At 40.1% G+C, this 19,745-nt stretch overlaps 1 protein-coding gene and 1 long non-coding RNA gene across 2 annotated transcripts in view; one reads left to right on the top strand and one right to left on the bottom strand.

Annotated features, from left to right (window-relative positions):
* Positions 1 to 19,745, top strand: part of LOC103373289 (kin of IRRE-like protein 1) — a 77,116-nt gene that overhangs the window by 12,757 nt on the left and 44,614 nt on the right. The window lies entirely within an intron of this gene.
* On the bottom strand, positions 1,553 to 10,168 carry LOC103373288 (uncharacterized). The gene is made up of 3 exons (XR_521053.1): positions 10,156 to 10,168; positions 5,292 to 5,294; positions 1,553 to 1,629 (listed from the first exon to the last, which is right to left on the bottom strand). It is a non-coding gene; the product is annotated as an uncharacterized LOC103373288 (long non-coding RNA).

The raw sequence follows: 19,745 nt of genomic DNA, 5'->3' as shown, positions 1-19,745 counted from the left end.
GGGGAAAAAAGGTAAAAGATAAGCAAAGGAAGAAAAGTCAAGTGTAGATGAATTAAATCTGATTTTTACGACTGAGTTTTGTTTTATTGGGGCAATTTAAAATCCCACCACTGAACAATAAGTACACTACATACACCTTAAAGTCCATCAGTGTGAGATAAATAGAATCATACATACAGACGTATATGGAGGCTAAAGATGGCATTAGAAACCCAGCCCTTGAACAGTGATGGACCATTTAAGTTAAAGGGGACTATGTTTAAAAAAATGCAATCTTACAATCAAAGTCCCCTTGATGCACTCCATAAAACAGATGTGTGATAAATAGAATCAGTAAATGCAACAAATAAAAGACAATCATTGGACATTTTGTTCTGACTTTAGCCAAACTGTGAGGCTGGTTCCAAATTCTGCAAAGCTTCGTGAGTCTTTCATGTTTATTAAGATGAAATTCAACTTCAACTGAGAAAGCCTGTTGACCAAAAGCCGTCTTTCTAAATCGCTATAATCAATGACCTCTAATAGATGCTGTAGTCCCACTTGCACTGCCACTCATTTCTAACATCAGTCATGCATCAGAGTAAAAGAGAAAATTGTCAAAACTGAGGATTTTTTATTTTTTAAAACTCTTTCTACTTAGTTAATTTATTTTTAGTTAGTTTTAGTTAAATAGTGCCGTTTCAAAGCAAATGTCATCTCAAGGCAATGCATGTATTAAAGTGAAAGAAACCCAGAAAATCCAATGTTTCCTTTGGATTCCCTTTGAGGAAGCGCTTAGCAACATTTCTTTGCAAATTAATTACAAAAATGTGATGAATTACTCATTAAAAAAGTGAGAGGAGTTGTTTTTAACATCCTGGATTCATCCAATCTTAGCAGGTCATTCCAGATGTGGCTCTCCCGAACCATTTCCGGCTCCCTCTGGGGGATCCTGAGTTATTTCCTCGCCTAAATGAGGTATCCCTCCAGAGAGTTCTGGTTTTCTGTTTGCTGAAACTTCACCAATCTGTCCGTCCATCTCACCCTCCATTTTTCCGTCGCTTGTAAACAGGATCCCAATACTTTAACTCCTTTGGGCAGCAACTTGTGCCCTGCGTCCTGAAAAACACTGTTAGGTGGTCAACTCAAGCACTTTTAAAACTAAATAATCAATGCAATCAAAAGATTCTCCACTGTGACAACACATTTCTTATGAAGTGCATCAAATTAATAAGAATTCCTCAAGTATTGCGTTGTGTTATGTTCCCAACCAAACTGTCAAAATTTGCCCCAACAGTTGTTTCACAGCTCACAATGGCAGCTTCTCCCCTTAGTAAAGGCGGCTGAGACTCCTGGATACCAGAGTACAGATCAAACACCTGCTGAACATTGTGCATCTTCCTCTCATGCCACGATCACACCTCCGTCCTGGACACAAGAGGAGATGTTTGGCACTGGGACAGATGAAGAGTTCATTTGCAAAAACAGATAACTCCATTGTTGTAGATTTTCAGAAAACTTCTGTTGTTGTTGTTGTTGTTTGCTTGAGAGATAACATAAGTTTGACTGATGTTGTCTCAGGTAGACGATGGAAACGTGGGTTTCCTAAAGGGTTATGAAGATGGAGTTATATGTGTTTGAAAATGAACTCTTCAGATCTTTTGGGTCCTTTGGGTTTGAACCTGTTCCAGCAAACCACATGGACACTTGATCAAATTGGAATCTGTTGAGTTTGGAGGTTGTAGCAACACTTTTAGCTCTTTGTCATGTCCCTCCGGCCGTCTCTTTAGCAGTGTGGTACACGGGCTTTACGATGGAAGGTTACTGTTATTGAGTTTTCTCATGGAGGGGTCTGCAAGTACGTTTAGGTACGTGTCAAGGGGACAGCTACGTGAATGCCAAGACTCAAGGTTTCCAAGCAGAACATTGCATTGCGATGCTCGATGAAAAAGCTCACAAAAAAAAACATCAAAAAACATTTTTAAATATATTGAAATCTAAACCTCCTGTGTTTTCATATTCAGGATCACTGAGGATATGAACTTTTTGAAGTTGGATTTCATAGCAGGGAAAAATACTCCAGTAGCCAGTGGCTCTTCCTGCTTTGAAAGCCTGTTACTTAACAGTAAATAAATGGTTAGACTTCTCATTCCATTGCTTTCTGTTACTCAGCCCAGTTCTGTCAAAGGCTCCAAATCCTCTACAGCCACACATCACATCTTCTCTGTTTAACAAGTGTAAACTGTGGCTTAACAAGTAGCCAGTCTACTGTTTGGAGGTTTTTTAGTGACTGTCAACAGCTGTAGCTCTGGTCATTGTTGTACAGAACACCACAAGTCCTGTTCTCATAGTAAAATTGCAGCGTTCAAACAAACCATAGACAAAACCAACAGGATTCCTGCATTGAGCCTGAGCAGTGGGGAGCTGGCCACATGACTAACGGGTCAAAAAGCAGAAACATAAGCAAATTACTTCAAATAAAGATTTCTTGCACTAAAAAGTTTGCTATGCTGCTCATTATTTCTGAACAATTACACATTTTCAAAGCAAATTCACCGTTAAAGACGACACACTCAGCAGCTCAAAGGTGGCAGCTGAGGATATATGTTATGCAATGCATCCAAATCAGAACTGTTATGTCAGTGGTTTTACGATTTCATGCTGCTTGTGTGACAGCCACGCTTCTGATGTTATCTCACACGGTAATGCTCCGTGTCGTTTTAATTCTATTACACAGTGAATATAGAGCTGAGGCTTGATGTTGCTAAAAAAAAAAAAAAAATGTATATATCGCAAATCAAATTGCAATATCTGACAGAAAAATCGCAATTAGATCGCTGAGCCCTGCTGCTTACAACTACAAATGGGAGATAAAGACAGGCAGAGCTGGGTAGTATAGCTGCACTGTATGGAGCCTGCAGAGAGAGAGACAGATATGAGCTGCAGAGATAACAGTGGGTATATGGCTGCTGCCTGATTGTCCATTCTCAGCTCTTGACCACACATGACCTCCATCACTGTGTAGAGAGGGCGAGTGAGCAATGAGAAACACAGGGGGGGAGGCAGAGCGAGCGGGAGAGGATTGATTGGGAGTCCCAGAGTTCAGACAGCTCCGACCACAGAGGCCTTGATCTGTTTCCCCGAAAGCACTGAAGCTACACGGTGATCCAAAGTAGCAGAAGAGGTCGTGTGGGGAAAGAGAGAGTCCAAACTCTTCATCCTGCACACTAATAGTATGGAAATGTTAGTGTCTGTAGTACCAGCGTGCAGACCGACTGAGATCGCACACATTCCTGAGTAAAATTCTGGATAAATAGGCGGCAGGCTGCATCAACAAATCCACATTTCAGTGCGTCTTTTTTTGTAGTTTTGTGAATTTTGTTTTTTTAGCAAAACAGAAGAGTAGCAGATCTTCCTCTGGTTTGAATATGGATATTCATTTACTTTACTTCTTCTCCTAGTAGGCTTGTCACATGCAGTAGGATTGTGTTATTTGCTGCTTGTAGTACACAACAAAATTACATTCCTGTGCAACTAGACGACATTCTCGTTTAAGTTTTGAAAGAAAGTTGTTTTTTAAACTATGACACAACAAGATGGCACCGTTATTCTTCGACTCAACTTTACACGATGTTTGGTTAGATTGATTGAAAACATTGAACTTTGATTGACACAAAGTTTGGATGAGTTTAGATACCAAAACTACTTGGTCAGATTTGTTGGTCAGCGTCATGTTTGAGTCTAAATACGACCCTCTTACATGTTTAAAGGCTCTCCTCCATCACCAGGCTGATGAGGGACGCCCCATTTAGGATATGATTTAGGTTTATGTAAATTAATGTGATTACCTGTAATTTTACAAAATGCTATTGGTGGAAAATCCATAAAATAACAGTTAAAAAATAAATATTGTTTAACCCTTAATATAAACATTTTTTTTCTTTCAAATAAGGGCAAATATCTGTTTAAAAAAATGCTATTTTTGCTGATTAAATACAGTTTAAAAAAAAAACCAAGTGTAATATTAAAGTCAAAATACATTTTTTTTTATGCTGTCTTTTTACAGTTGTGGTCTGTTTGTTGTTTTGTTTTTTATGTTAAATGTGATTCTGTTTTGTGACTTTATTAGTTATTGTCTGTAATTTAACAAAACACGAAGAATCTGTAAAATACCAGTTTAATTGAGTTATTTTTAACATTTTTTTCAATCTATCTTGAAGATATATGTCTATATGTGTATATATGTATAAAATAAAAATAACTTTGCAGAAAAAATACAGTAAAAATAAAACATTTTTTCATTCAAACGTAAAAGTAAATAAATAAATAATTAAATAAATAAATTACCATTTGCTAAAATACAGATTTTTGCTGTGGATGTTCTTCTTTTTTGTGTAAAGGACGCTTTTTTTTTTTTTTTTTTAAATTTTAGTTTTTGGTGTGATTTTACTATTGGTAATATGTAATTTAATAAAAATTGGGAAAATCTGTAAAATTAAAAAAAACAAAAAAAAACAACGATGTGATTTACAATTTTTCAGTTCATAAAAAAGTCATTCAAAAAACTCCACGTATCTGTAAATAAATGATTTTTTCCAAATAAAATACAGTGTAAAAAAAAAGTGTAACTTTATCATTGAAGATTTCAGAAAAATAAAATGTAAAAAATAATTAAATAGAAATTACGGTTAATAAATTAATACTTTTTTTTTTTTTTTTTTTTTAAACTGTGACTTGTTAGTTTCTGTAATTTAACAAAACCAGGGAAATCAATGAAATGACAGCAAACTCCTCAAAGGATTATAGTAACAGTTACAACATTGTCTCCTATTTATAGTGTAGGTAGTATGTTTTACACACTATTGCTGTGAAGAATGACGTAGTCACGCGGCCACATTAATCAGCTGGTCCTGTGTCGTCCTGCTCCTGGTGGTCGGAGTGAAGGTCCTTCGCCTCAGTAACCTCTTTAAGTATTCATTCTTCAGTTCCAGGTGCTTGAACCGCCCTAACAGGCTTCTATCAATACAAAAGCAGCTTGAGGTGCTGCTGAATCACTTAAGTCCTCGCTCACTCGATTGATCAGTGAATTAAGAGCTTTGTTTTTTTTTATACCCGTACAAATTATTCTAAAAGAGAAGAGAGAGTTTTTGGGCGTCACTGTTAAAACTCCAGGTTACAGCAGGACAGAGGATCAAAAACACATCCAGGTAGTTCTTATATTCCTGCTGAAATCTCTCATTTGAACACATTTGAGTGCAGATATTCAGCATGGATTCCTCGTGCTCCTGTCTTGTAGATTTGACTCTGGAAACTGTCTCATAAAGAAGTGATACCAACTTTTTTTTTTTGCAATTTTTCACAAAAGCCACCAGCAGTGTAAGAATGATTACGTTCTGAATTATTAAAAAGACAGTGTACTTTTATCAAACTTTTTCCCTTCCAACACAAAGTGCCTTCTCTGTAAAGTTGGAGTGTGGGTGCATGACTTTTCAGCCTCGATTGAGTCTGAAGCTTTCTGAGCCTCCGCCTTCGTGAAACTGCTGTTTTCTTAACAGCACAGAAAAAGAAAAAAAAAAATCTTGTAGATTTAGTCCTTTTGAAACAGCTCCTCATAAAGTCGGCCCGCTAGACGGAGCTGGCTGAAATTAATGGGGTTTGGAACAAAAGGTTTTGGAGAAAGATTTCCTGACTATTCCCCACGCAATTACTTAATCCCTTGTAATTAGTCTCCTTGTTTGAAAGGGAATATACATTCTCCGTCTCCCCCCGTCTCTTTTTTTCCCCCCTATTAAGTCGGAAGATAAAATTGCTGACAAAAAAACAGCACGAATGTCGTTTGTGGAGATTACTGCCTATAAACATCCACGCAGCTTTGAACAGCGGTTACGCTATATCTTTAGCGATTTACATTTGTTATACTAAACTGCACAAGGATAATTATTTTTCAAGAGGATCGGCCATGATGATTAGAAATGAACACGGTCCAGTTTTTTTTCTGCATAAATTAACCTTTTTTGGGGGGTTTAGCTTCAGTGCACTCAGACATCAGACGGAGGGGGAAAAAAATGTTTATCATTTTTGCTTTTATGGTCCATTATTATGTGGTGAATTCACAGCAGCAGATAATGAGGAGCACATAGTCATTTCGATTCTGGCTTTAGCCCACACAGGACAGCTGTCTATTTTAAGCTATAGCTGCTGGCCAGCGAACCATTAGCCTGTTTTACACCGATAGCAAATAGCCATTAGGCGTAACTGCAAGCCAGTTAGCCAACAGCCATCTGCTGCACACTGCAATTACGCTGCCTTAAAGTGCTGTTGAAAATATAGTAATTATGAGTTGAGCCTGCATTAATGACCCAACACAATGGTAAATATGCCCGGGAAAGGGGGGAATTTTCAATGATACCTGCGCTAACAGTCTGTGAGGTGAAGAGCGCACGAGCAACGTGAATACTGATGGAGTCTGTCAGTCAGCGTGTTGTTTAAAAGCAAAACAGCTTTTGTGGCAATTTTCACTTTTATTGTCCAAAAGCATTTATGCACAAACACACACACACACACACACAAACTACTTCCTTTTAGATCCTGTGAGCTGAGCCGCAGCTGCTCCTGACAAGCTTTGAAAACAGAATGCGCCAACAGGAGTAGCTGGTTAGTTGTTAGTGTCTGCGAGCCCTCTGTGCTGTTTCCCATGCTGCGCTCTGCTCTGTTCAATGACAGTGGGCTCATTGAGACCCCGCTGCTGCTACTAGCGCTCAGTGTAAATCCTCCGGCTCTGTTTGGTGACTCTTTTTTTTCTTGGCAATGACAGTTGCTGTAGTCAGCAGCGCATTCAGGTCAAGCAACTTGACTCATTTCGTCACATTCTGCCACGAGCCCTTTTGCTTTCACAATGCTCTGATTAAGTGGTACAATAGTTGCAAAATCTGCTGGCGTGTTTGCTGAAGAGTAATTACTAACGTCTGATAAGTGTTCTGGGGAAGTTTTCCAGCTCCGTGATTTCCACCGAGGCTTTATCTCAATTGAACGCGATTGTCTTTGCCGAATTGGCTCGGTCCATGATGCTGGAAACTGGCCTCGTCTCACACACATGATAAGACAACAGATTGCCTTGTGCGCCGTCCAACCAAGAATAATGCTGCAAGCTGTAATAATTTACACCATCCATCAGGGGTTCTCCTGCAACTACATGCCTCCTTCATCGCGGGAAGATAAAACTGCTGCTCGCTGGCAAAGTCTGGGAATCATAAAATGGCATGTTGGAGGCACTAATTGGCCACATAGAAGGCGGCTCGGGCTTCTCGCGGGCGCATCATAGGAACGCGGCGATGCGGATCAAGCTGCGGAGACGGAGGGAGGGATGCTGGGATATGAAGGTTTCCCACTTTCTTAATGTGTTTCTTTTGTGTGTGTGTGTGGTTTTTTCTTCACGCATGTGTGTCGGCCTCGCTTCCCCTCTCTCAGGATCCCTCCGTTTGTGTTACCATGGGGACGGCATGCTTCCTATATCCCCCCCCAACCACCCCTCAACTCTCCCCCCCCCGTCCTCCCCACTGGTTTCGGTGTTACCATGGCGACACATGTCTGTCTCCTCTCCTACCTGTTTCACATGCCGCCCCGTCTCGCTGGGTCAGTCTGTCTGTTTGCCTGTCTGCCGGGCGTTTGCGTGCCCTTGGCTTGCCTCCCCCTTTGTTTACTCTTTGTTTGTTTGTTTATTTGTGTTTTATGTATCTGTCTGTGCTGCTTTTTTTTTTTTTAAACCAGCGTCCATCCCAGTCTGTGTTTGCTTTCCGTCTTTCTTTTTTTTTTTTCTCTCTTTTACTCTCCGGCTCACTGGCTGCCTGTCTGGCCACCAGGCTTTTCCACCTCTAATCCCTCCTCTCTCCTCTTTCTGCTCTGCTGCTTCGCTCCACAACATCAACCTCTCTCTCTCTCTCTCTCTCTCTCTCTCTCTCTCTCTGCTTTATTTAGATTTTTTTTTTTTCTTTTTTCAACCACCCTAACTCATTTGTTTGTTCCCACATCAAAACAGTATCTATTGAATGTCACCGGGAACACACAGTGTATTACAAAAAGAGAAAAAAAAAAGAAAAAAAAAAGGGAGGGATTTAGGTAATTTTCGCAGACGGCAGCTGTTGCTATGGCGACACAACTTTTGGATTTGCTGGGGAGAGATGAATAGAAAGGATGGAAGGAGGGAGGAAAAATGTGAGGATAAAAAAGAGAAGAGGGGGAGAAGAAAGAAAGAAAGAAAGAAGGAAAGAAAGAAACTCTTTGGCTGCAGTGGTTCATGCTGGTTGTTTCAGAAGTTTTCATTGAAAATAAGGAAGAAATGATGAAAATAAATCAAAACCTAGAATCTGTTTGGACAAAGAAAACCCAGCTTTGCTTTCAAACTAACATATTTAATTTTTTTACACTGTTCAAATCTTTGCTTGCTTGCTTTGTTCTGCCTCTCCATTAGTTTCTACCGACAAAACTGGATCGTCATGTTGAAAAAGCATCTTAAGTCCGCAAGTCAGAGGATATAAATGAAGCCAAAGTAGCCTGTCGTCCCTCGTAAAGCATCTTCTCCTTTGTTTCATGTGAGTCGTGCCGCAAATGTGTTTGTCACATCCCTGAAAATGGTGAAATTCTCATTTTGGACAGACCCCTCCTCTCTCCTCTGCGTGCTAATGCATTTAGAAAAACCACTTTATTATAATACGCATTTGAATATTCATAGTAGGCAGGCAGGAGAAGGGTGGTGGTGGTGGTGGTGGTGGTGGTGGAGGAGGAGAGGGGGGTTGATGGAGGAGACTGGAGCCTTTGGGTATTGATGCAGAGCAGTGGAATTAGCTGCGAAACTGCTATTGATTCAAGCTGTGAGGACTGGAATATGAAACATGAGGGGGGCGAGAAAAAGGGCAAAAGACCTTATCAATGAACTTGGAGAATGAAAGAAGGAGTGTAAGAGAATGAGGCTGCTCAGAGGAGAGGGAGAGAGAGAGAGAGAGAGGGAGAAAAGAAAAAGCAGATTATCAGTCTGCAGAGAATTGAATTAAAGGGAGACAGAAGGAGAGAGTGGGTGAAGAAAGAAAAGGAGATTATGAAGCAACACAGAAGGGGAATGAAAAGAGACAAAGTACAACAAAAGTAAAAGGAAAGAAAAAGCACAAAGGAGGCAGAGGAAGGAGGAGAGAGAGAGAGAGAGAGGAGGAGATGAAGCAGTGGAAAGAGAATGAAAGAAAAATCAAATAAACAAAAGAGCGAGGGAACAGGGTGAGGGGTCAGGGCTCGCCGCGAGTGCTGCTTTAGCCCGGAGACGCCACGCTACAGTAAAGCCTCCACCCCCGGACGCTGCAAATTGTTGATAGGAGGACTAAGTTGACAAATGTCAAAGTTTACATTTCATTAGAGAAGGCGGGGGAGAGAGAGAGAGGATGGAGGGAGAGGAGGATGGAGGGAGGAGAAGAAGAACCGACTGGGGGGGGGGGAGGATGGAGGGAGGGAGGAAATGCCATGCATTCCATTAAGTGGCCAGAGAAAACCACAGAAAGAGGGGAGGGGAGGGGGGGAGGAAACGGCAGAAATGAGGGAGAAATACAGGAAACGGAGGAGGAGGAGGAGGAGGAGGAGGTGAGGAGGGGAGGCAGGGATTAGACCACCGTCCATAAAGACAGATAGAGATAGAAAGGGGGGGTTTATAAGCGAAGGAATGAAGCGCTCGATTCATCACCGCCTCGACTGTGGTCCTGACCTTTGAAAATGGAGTTAATGTTAGACAAGGCAGCACTTAACATTCTGGTGGCCTCCATGTTTGTTCTGAAGTTGTCGAGGCGGAGCTTCGGATCACGCCGCCCTTTGTTGGTCTCCAAATTGCAGGGCTTTGCAACACTCTCGCTGAGGGATAATAAGTTTACAGTGTCGGGCATTGTGATCTGAACATATGATTTTCCACGTGTTTTCTGAATGTGAAGAAATCTCACAACCAACAATGAATCGATTCTTCAGAGTGCGTCTGGTTGATCTAATCTGACCTTTACCTTTACTGAAGCAACCAAGAAACTAGCAAAAGCACAGTGACGGTTAAACTAGGTGACATGTTCTTTATTAGCATTATATGGTGGGAGCGGGAGTTTATTTTGAATTGATCCCAGTAGCAGTGACACGTCTATTGATCCACAGCCGAACACTTTAAAGACAAGACTCATCTTAGTTATGACGACTTCTAATGAAATTATGTTGAACCAACAAACTATATTAAATCAAAGGAATTAGTCAATCTGACACAATCAGTGGAATTTTCAATGAAGAAATATTTAATTAGTGATAGCTTCGACCCACGTTTTTGAGTTTTTAATGACTTAAAATCTTGAACTCAGGGTAGAGAAAAAACAAAAGTCCATATAATTTATTTACTACTGCTTACATTTTGTTCTTAAACCAATGAATGCAGATATTTAAGTTTAAATTACACACAATATTAGGTTAGTGTAATTACCGACATGATTATGTGAACAATCAAAACAATGTCAGCAACTGAATCAACCACATTTGACTTTCTATTGTGCAACCATGCATTTAATTAAGTGTTGCAAACAGGTTACTGAATGACTTTTTAGAGTAAATATGATGATGTACTCCTGTTAAATTAATGTTCTCCAAAAACTGTTTTCTACCCGAATATTTAATTTAATACTCTGTCTTTTTGTTTTTAAATGAAACGTATGTATCAGTAAAACTACAGGAAATAACTCCAGAAAATAGACGTGCAAGCTGTAAGCACTGAAGAAACATTTTTCATTGTACAAAGAGCAGAGGTTCTACAACAAAACAGAACCAGCACAAGGTGGCACACACGTGGCGCTCCAAAGGACTTTAGCAACAAATAGGTTCTTTGAGGAACCATTTTCAAAAAAGTTCTTCGTGGACCAATCTGAATCAGGGCAAGTAAATACTTTTTCTTCTTCTTCTTCTTCTTCTTCTTCTTCTTCTTCTTCCAAAAGACGCACATGAACATAGTTTGCAGAGAAACATAAAGTTACACAAACCCAAACTATTCCACTGTGAGGAGGCACATAAACCTATTAGCTTAAAAAATCTCGGAAAATATATCTATATTTCAAAAAGCAAAAACATCCTGCATTCAACACAGCAGTAACCAGGCTTATCTAACTTTTTCATCTCAGTATAAAACATGTTGGAGAAGGCCAGAAAGGTACAATGACTGCATGTTTTTGTGATTTAAATTGAGGGCAGGTGATTTTCTCTGGTCCCTGACCCGTCTGAGTTGTGAAAGTTGAGTTTTTTAAAAAATCTTTACAAACTCAAGCACATGACCTCAGAGACGACTGACTGGTCAGCGGGCTCAAAACGAGTCTGAGTCTTACTGAGCTTCAGAAAATATTCCACAAATCAAGGCTGTCTCTCACACGGCTGGATGATGTGATGATGTTGGAGAGAATCGGGGATGTTTGTTGCCTCAAACTAGAAATCTAAACGTGTTAGTATCATCTTGAAGAATGTGGTTTCAATAGGTACAACATGCTGAGCACTGATGCTGCCGACATGCAAAATCTGTCACTCTGACTATGTCAAAGGTTTTTAAAATATGATTAAAATAAATGTAATGTGAAATCATTTATTTATTTAGTGACATATTAAATAAGTCATCACAAAGTGTCGTTCTTAATGATGACAGGAACACCATCAGGTTCTTGTCTGATGTGTAAAACACTCAGTTTGTGCTTTAGGAACACTGCTGTTACTTCTATGTGCAACAACATGGTTAGTGTGAATATTAGCCACACAGTTCTTACGCCTATCTGCTTTAATAGGTGCACTATTGACACTAAACAGCCCAAATGCCCACTAAATATAAAAAAAAAGATAATGTCAAACATGCCTTTTTTAAAACAAATTGCACTTTGATATCAATCAATTTAGCCAACATTCATTTAAAAATACTATGAGAAATTGAAGTTTAATTTCCTCTGCTGCCTCTAAACGATTTTCTTCGAACCTAATCAAAAACATCTTTCGACATTTCCCTCGCTCTTCTCTCCTTTCTAAGTCATTGTGCTCGCTGACCTTGCAGTTGCCTTCAAATGTAGTAATCAGAGTGTGAATGCAAAATAAAATAGTTTTTGCAGTTTATGTATTCTGTCACACCGGATGTAGACTTTGGGTAAAAGTCTTCCATCCAGCTTTCATGCAGCTTTCTGGTATTTGCATCTTACTGTTTTCAACATCACACTCACTACGAGAACCAACAACAACGTCCGAGCAGCGACTGACACACTAAAAGATTTCAGTCACACAATAAGGCAGGCCAGCTTGGGTCTTTTAGGAAATTAACCATTGCTCTCTTCCCTGTGTGCAAACGTCCCAGCAAAACAACTCCCCACATTGTTATTTTGTAGGGGCATCATCACTGCATCCTGGCCTCAGTGTCTCCTACAACGATTGTGATTGGTGTAAAGAAATACAAACAAGCCTGAGTGTTTTTCCCCCGATAGCATAATGAAAATAAGATGCAGCCAGACCAGTGTCACAGAGCTGTAGAGATGAGTCTGGCTATGTGAGACCATTTGCAAAGATTTTTTGCGCATATTCACAATGACAGAATCAGTTATTTCAAACAGGTCCCCAAAAAGGCATGAAGACACAAAGACTTTTTGCAGCTGTAATGACTCTGATAGAAGCCAAAGAGGATTACCTGCCGACAGTCAACACTGGTTCCATGACCTTCTTTCTTAATGCTGGAATGCAGGACTTTGGCATATATAAATGAATGTCTGTTACATTTAAGCCTGTTAATACTTGGTTTAAAATCCAAGGTCTGTAATAACATTTCCACATTGGCCCACTGGTAACGACGCATTTCTTAACATCAATCTGCAATAATTACTTTACCACAGACATGGAAACAGTAGAAAGCTCAGAAATGTCCTCTGTGCAGTTTAACAGTTATAATGATCATAAAGAAAGAAACAACAATAGGTTGGACTTCATTTAGATTTTTTTTTTCAAGTGCACACAGTTGTGCTAATCTCTTATTTTATATCTATAAATACTTTACTAGATATTAGATACTTGGTTTCCATACTTGTCTCCTCTCTGCTCTGTAGAACCACAACCTGCATTTAAACTAAAACCTTCCTGAATTGTTGTCACACAACTTTCGGTTACAGCTCAGTCACTCATGAAATTTCTTGTTTTTCACAGAATCCGTTTAGTTTGAACTCTTTGTTTTTGGTGAATTTTAAACAGAGACATGTAGAATAAAGTCCTTTGGACTGCATAGCACAGCTTTGAGCTTAGATTTGGTTATTTTTGCCGACAGAGTTGCACTTTATTAGTTCAAAAATGGTTGATTTTATCTGTTTTTACAATCTATGGCTGGAATAAAAGGTGTAATTTTGGTGATTTATTGAAGGTGACATGCCTTTCAAACCTGCTGTTGGGTTTTAGGTATGAGAGGGTTAAGAACGCATGAAGTGTTCAGAGTTAAGAGTTTGACTGTGACATTAAACATCCACTAAAAAGCAAACGTCCTCATTGTGCTCATTCTTACCAATCGACAACGCATCATTGACCTTTGTTCGACAAACTGACTCGACACAATAGATCATTGACTGCAGGACCTTCTGTCTAATCAATGGAGCTCGGTTTGGGTTAACTTCAGTGTTTTCTAATGCGAGGACTTCACTGTGATGGTGTCTTTTTTGTTTTCTTTCACTCTTTCAAACGGAAAACACTCCACCATCCCAAAATACTTACCTATGCCAGCCGCTGTAGTAACCTTGAATCTAAATGGAGTTTTTCAGCAAACCCATTTCATTGCCTTGTAGCTGCACTGATATTATGGCTGTTCCTGCTCAGGAGGGAAGGAGAGTGTGGATGTTTTTTCACCGCTGTAGCCCAGTAACAATTTCCTAGTAGGATTCAGGCCAAGATGAGTCAGTATGAGGCTTGAACAAATGCCACGGATGCACAGTGATCCTGGTAGTAACACTTTTTAGAGATATCTGGTCAAATCATCCTAACAAGGTTTTTTGTTTTTGTTTATTTCCTGCTACATATTACCCATGTCATTTTTCTCTCATGATGTGTTTGGCCACCTTCTTTTAAAATTTTAACTTTTTCAAACTGCCGGATTCACCGGTGGACCCGTGTTTACAAACTCACGTCCACTCGTGATTATTTCAAATTCCGCTGGAGATCCCAAAGTTTCCAAGGATACCCGACGTGTCAGCTTAAATTTTGTAGACACGTGCATAAATGATGCACAAGACAGCGAGAATATTTGCATCTGATGTAACAGTGCGGCCATAAAAAAAAAAAAGAAAAAACACTCGACTTTGAAGATTTCGCCACGGAGCACCAGCGCAACGTTGGAACCAGCACATACGGAATATATTCCCGTTGTGTGGAGGATATTTTTGTCATTTTAAAGAAAGTCATGACCAATATCAAGCGTTAAAGAGGTCAAATGGCTTTAAATCCACTTGTAGGATGAATTAAAAAGGTTACATGCCAACAGCTTGTATTTTTAGCAGCAGTAGGCAGCGCACACCAACATCTGTCAGGATGTACAGACGCTTTAAAGTCACTGTTGTCTGCTCAGAGGACGAGAACAGTTTACTGCGTGTTTTGTCTGGAGGAGAAAAAGAACAGAAGTTGCCTTCGTTCGGATGTTTCTGATTGAAGCGTGACGCTCATTCGGGCTGCGAGGGGAAGTGAGCTATTTGTGATTCTTATCTGCGAGACTTTGAAATTGAAGAGTGCGTTTGACTCTATATGAAAAGGTTTGTGGGTAAACACTGGGGCTGGTTTGTTTGAGAGCTTGAAGAAGAAAAAAATTTTAAAAAGTGTTTTGTGAAATGAGGTGAAAAGATTAAGTACACGTGAGCACGCTTAGTGCAGCGATCAAAAGTAGCACGAAAACGGGCTTGAATAGTGAGATCGACTTCTTTGTGTGGAGAAGTCTGGCTTGATGTTTAACTTTGTCAAGTCTTAAAGTCTTTTATCGATTAATTCTTTGAGTAAGTTTCTTTTCACTGAGGTTTTATTGAAAATGAAAAGGTAAAAAAGTACATATAGGAAAATATATGACATTTTCCTACAATGTAGAGGAAGCGTAGCAGACGTGCCCACATCAGTGTTTCCTCGTGACGCATGTTGTTGTTTCATCTTTAGTTTTTTATATCAAATGTTTATCTTCATTGATCCGCTGCAGTCAGTGCTACAGCTCTGGACAATGGCGTCAGCAGATTCCAACTTTATTCAACGTTTTCAAAAACCCAAGGCTACTAATGGATTTCAAACTGCGACAGAACAAAAGATGATTTGTACAGAATTCGGTGGATGCAGAGTCTTAATGGCAAACAACAGAACACCGGTGTGACTCGGCTCATCTGTTCGCTTCTCTCCTGCTCTCTGTGCTCATGTATACTGTACAGTTGAATTCCCAGTAGAGCTGTTCTCATTTACACGTGTTTCTGTTTATGTTGTCAGACATCAGAACGAGTCTGGATTAGTGACTGAAACGGCAACCCGGCAGTCAAGCTGCAGCGCCGCGCCAATAAAATCCTGATTTTGAAGCCGTGACATTGTCCGACAAACTCGCCAAACGGCTGTGTAATAATTTTTTTCAATTAATAATATAAAATCAGAGCCCACCGCCAAAGACAGAGTGCTGATACAAAAACAGGAGGAAAGAAGTTGCGTTAGCTGCTCTGTGCTTGTAACATATCCACCGTATTCTTGTTGCACTTTGTTAAATATACAGACTTTAATAAAGAGTTTAATACAAATTTTGATTTCTTTTGGAGTTGCACTACTGACTTAAACAATAAACCCTCTTTTTTATTTATTTTTATCTACGTTATATATATTTTTTGTACCAAACCATTTGCCAGATAAAGGTGCAGCTCCAAGACATCTCTATTAGATGTTTTTTCAACTTAGACAGTGTGTGGGAGTTTGCTGAGGGCCGGCATGTTGAAACAAAAGTGTGAGGAGTTCATTTGTCTTAAATCATGTCTGAGTTGCAAGTTTAACTCTACATTTGGCACTTTAACACGTAAACCTTTGTGTGCACTTTGTGCTGTGGTGCGTTTTACAGTGACATAGTTTGTCTGACTCAAATCAACCTAAATGAAACGGTCCTTCTGCTTCTTTTTTTGTTGTTGAGGAAAATGAAGATTAACCAACTAATTTTATAAAACAGTTGAGCTTAATCAAGAAAACTCAGGTTGCTTGTTTCAAACCTGCACAAATCCAAGCTAACTAGTAAATTTATTTAAACATTTAAGGACAGACGTACCTTCTCATGTCACTTTAAACCTTTCCTTACTGCTCTACATGTAAAATATTGTACTTTTTAATTCACCACGTCCACCTTTGATTTGCAGATTTTCTCCACATACAGTCTGAAAAGCTCATGAAATGTGATGCTTTGCTATAACCACACACTAAATTTCATAAAGTGCCACTAGACCCCACCATGACATTAAAATGATACTAACGGTTTGTATTTTTAATTCAGTCTGGATTTCACATCGAACCTCCTGCGTATCCTTCTGATCTCATTCAAGGCTTTGAAACTTGCTCCTGAAGTCGTGTTTTGTTGGCGCAGTACCACCGTTCACCACCAAATGTCAACGTGCATTTGAAATAAGCCCTTCTATGTTTCATAGTTCAGTATGTAATGCTACCTTCGCTGATTTTAGGATTCAGACTTATTGCCTTGTGCTTGTTTGCTGCTTCCTGTAAAAGTATCTGGAAACTGATTCCAACACTGAAAACCAGGCAAACTGTCTCGTGCTGCTTTTCATAAAAACTAATGAAAACTGTCATGGCAACATAAGACAAGCAGCTATTTTTAATCCAGGTTCACATCTGAACATACAGCAGCCAGTTAAGCCAACAAAAGACTCAGTGTATAATGTGGCACATTTCTCACTTGTTTTCTTTGTCTCACGTGGACAAGCATGTTGCTGCAGACTTTTCTCATCAGCGCACTGTGTGAGTGTGTGTATCAATACAGCATACGTGTGTGTGTGTGTGTGTGTTGTATGTACATGCGTACGGTCTTAAGTGCTGCCTCCCTGCTGATAGTCCTGTGACTGGGATCTCCTCCCTCCAGCCTCCTTCTCATCGTCCTCCTTCATACTTTGTCTAATGAAAAACCTTCTGCCGTCTGTCTGTAACACAAACTCTCACAGACACACAGAACACACACTGACCGAGATACATTTACACAAGCTGCACAAATAACAAAACCCCCCCACATGAACACACACAGGCAGGCAGAGGAGCACACAGACACAGAATTCCTCCTCACAGAAAACATATACATGTGTAAAGTGCACACTTGTCCCACGACTCCACGTCTGGGAGCAAAGAGGCGTCTTTAAAAAGCGAGTCCTCCGGTCCAACTCCACCGAGATTTCATTTTCCCTCCTGCCTGCAGCAGTCGGTCACAAAAACAAGATCTTCTCACTGATGATTTTAGAGTAAAAAACCCCCAAATGAAAAATTCATCAAATTGGAAGAGAAGTCCAGGATTTTTTTCTTTTTTTTTTTTAAAGTAGTGGTGGGACGAGTGCGTACACGTGTGTGTGCGGCAACACGCAACAAGAAATGGAACTGATGCACCTTTTCTGTGTCACTGCTAATGTCGCATGTTGCAGGAACCTCCAGAGGGCCGCGCACACATGCACTCAAACACATCATTATACATGTGATGCACACACACACACACACACACACACACACACACACACATTCGCCCACTCTCTTATATTACACACACACATAAACACAGACATGGGCTTCATGTCATGTTTCTGCTCGGCATCATGGGAGTTCCAGCTCCTCCACTCTGAACATTAAAGCAGGAACCAGTGCATTTATCTACTGTTGGAATAAAGTGGCGGAAATCAATTCTGCTTGTCATAACACACACACACACACACACACACACACACACATATATATTTTATATATATATAAATATATATGTACCAACACACATAAAAAGTGAATGTGCCTCCTCTGTGTGTGTGTGCTAATGCGGAGGAGCAGAGGTTGACCTCAGGCTACCAGCTAATTAAAACTGTTCCAGAGAAATGAGAGAGGAAGGGAGGCAGAGAGAGACGAGAGACAGGAGGGAAGGAAAACACAGAAGAAGAGGAGTCGTTAGGAGAGAGATTGAAAAGAGCGAGACAGGGGAAGAAAAAGAAGGAGGAAATGAGAGAAAAAGACCAGAAGGCAAAGAGAGTTAGAGAGGAAGAGAAAAAAAAAAAAAAAACTCTCTTTTCTTTTTTTTAATTTGGAGTTTTTGGTGGAGTTTATCCGCATTTGAATTGAGGAAAGCGAGTGCAGTGTGCTGTATGGATTGGAAAGCCCTTTGAGACAGATTTGTGATTTTGTGCTATATAAATAGCATTGGGCGCTCTAATTCATGCTCCCAATTGAATCGTTTGTGCTAATGAACATACATCGCAGCCCTGTTTCCTTAAATTTACATTCCTATACAACTAAGCTGTATTCCCAATTATAACTCGAGGTTTACATTTGTTTGTAGCACAAATGTGGTTCAAATCTGCACATCTTTGCCGTTTATTTTATTGCTTCATTTTCACCGACCAATCATATATGAGTCACCCTGATAACCCAGAAAATGAAGTAAAAACCTCAAACATGCTGTGAAAAGGTCCTGTTATAACGTGCTATTGTCCTTAACCTAACCAAGTGAGTTGATGTCTAAACTTAGCCAAACACAACAAAAGCTAAAAGTAATCAGAAAACTAAACTGTGCATCAAGCAATGAAGCCCTGTTGCTGACTTGTGCCTCAAACTATCTTCTAATGCTGACTTTGTGTCTCTTTCAAACCGGAAGCCTTTCCTACCGCGTCACAGTTTTACTTTAGTGTGACAGTGATGATGAAGTGTTCAAGTGCATGTTTGTGTATATGTAGATATACAGTTCTGGGTTCCTGGATGTTAGGATGCATTTTTACTCAAACCTCCCTGCACAGAAAAGTTTGATCCAAAACAGTTCCCCCGTCGCTATTTTGCAGGGACACCATCACTGCGTCCTGGGCTCAGCATCGCTCAAGAGGGCTGTGATTAATTTAAAGAAATATTCAAAGTGTTATTCCTCCCCTCATAGCAGAATGATAGTGAGCATTATGCTCTACTGAATGGGCTAAGCAAGACTCCAGTTTGACATAACGTGATCACATACAGATGTCAGGATTTAAAACAGGTCAGTCACATCCTGGTATACCCTCTGCAGCTGTGGTTCGTCATGTCATCTGTAATCGAAATTAAGAAATACTGCAGCCAGTGACGGAGTTGCAACTAAACTAACTTGAAACGTCAGATCATCAAACTCTGGAAACTCTTTGGAAACGACATTAGTCGCCTTCGAGAGCGATTAAACGGTTACCAGCCAATCAAAACTGACATGTAGCAGGACGTCAGCAACACCGCATTGGATCTGAACACACAATCTAATCGACCAACTGCTGGATCCTGTTCTACATCCTCCAACTGGAGTGTTGCTGGAGGTATTGCTCGTAGCCGAACTGTCAACTGTCCGTCTCGATCTGGCCTTGAAAAGCGATAATTAAAGCGAGTTTCTTCAGCGTGAACGGTTTTGAAGCACTAGAATCATAATGGAAGCATTCCTCGTGACGAGTGCAGTTAGAACAGGTCATTACGCTGCGTGACCAGAACTATGTGGACAACCAATCATCCCTGAAAGC

This window comes from Stegastes partitus, unplaced genomic scaffold (assembly GCF_000690725.1).
Source record: "Stegastes partitus isolate 25-593 unplaced genomic scaffold, Stegastes_partitus-1.0.2 Scaffold1942, whole genome shotgun sequence".
Taxonomy (NCBI): domain Eukaryota; kingdom Metazoa; phylum Chordata; class Actinopteri; family Pomacentridae; genus Stegastes; species Stegastes partitus.
Note: the sequence above shows the minus strand (reverse complement) of the source record. Positions and strands in the feature narration are given on the sequence as shown.